This window comes from Pyxicephalus adspersus, chromosome 4, assembly GCF_032062135.1.
Source record: "Pyxicephalus adspersus chromosome 4, UCB_Pads_2.0, whole genome shotgun sequence".
NCBI lineage: Eukaryota > Metazoa > Chordata > Amphibia > Anura > Pyxicephalidae > Pyxicephalus > Pyxicephalus adspersus.
In genome coordinates this window covers 4537990-4538508 of record NC_092861.1, presented here as the reverse complement: position 1 = coordinate 4538508, position 519 = coordinate 4537990, and positions in this window count along the sequence as shown.

Sequence of the window (519 nt, the reverse complement as noted above, 5' to 3'; positions counted from 1 at the left end):
GGATGGGCATGCAATGGCAAGAGGCACTTCAAGAACATTTTTTTGCAATGTGGCATGGATGGGGTCACAGGATGGCCATGCAATTGGAAGGGGGCTCTTCAAGAAGATTTTCATTACAATGTGACATGGATGGAGTCATGGCATGGGCATGCAATGGCAAGGAGGCACTTCAAGAACATTTTTTTGCAATGTGGCATGGATAGAGTCATGGGATGGGCATGCAATGGGAAGGGGGCTCTTCAAGAACATTTTCATTGTAATGTGGCCTGGGTGGGGCCACAGCATAAGTATGTAATTAAAAGGCGGACAACACTTGGTGACGGTGGGTTCCCTAATCACATTTTGTTTATTGACCCTTTATTTATAAGGATTCATTTATATAGCACTGAATATGACGTTCACTGGTGGAGAATTTTTCAGGTCTAAATGTTTAAATGTTTCAGGGAATGTCAGATTCACCCCGCCCAGCTTTGCCTACAGCTGCTGTTCTGGAGTTTTTCTGTAAATGAGGTGCTAAAA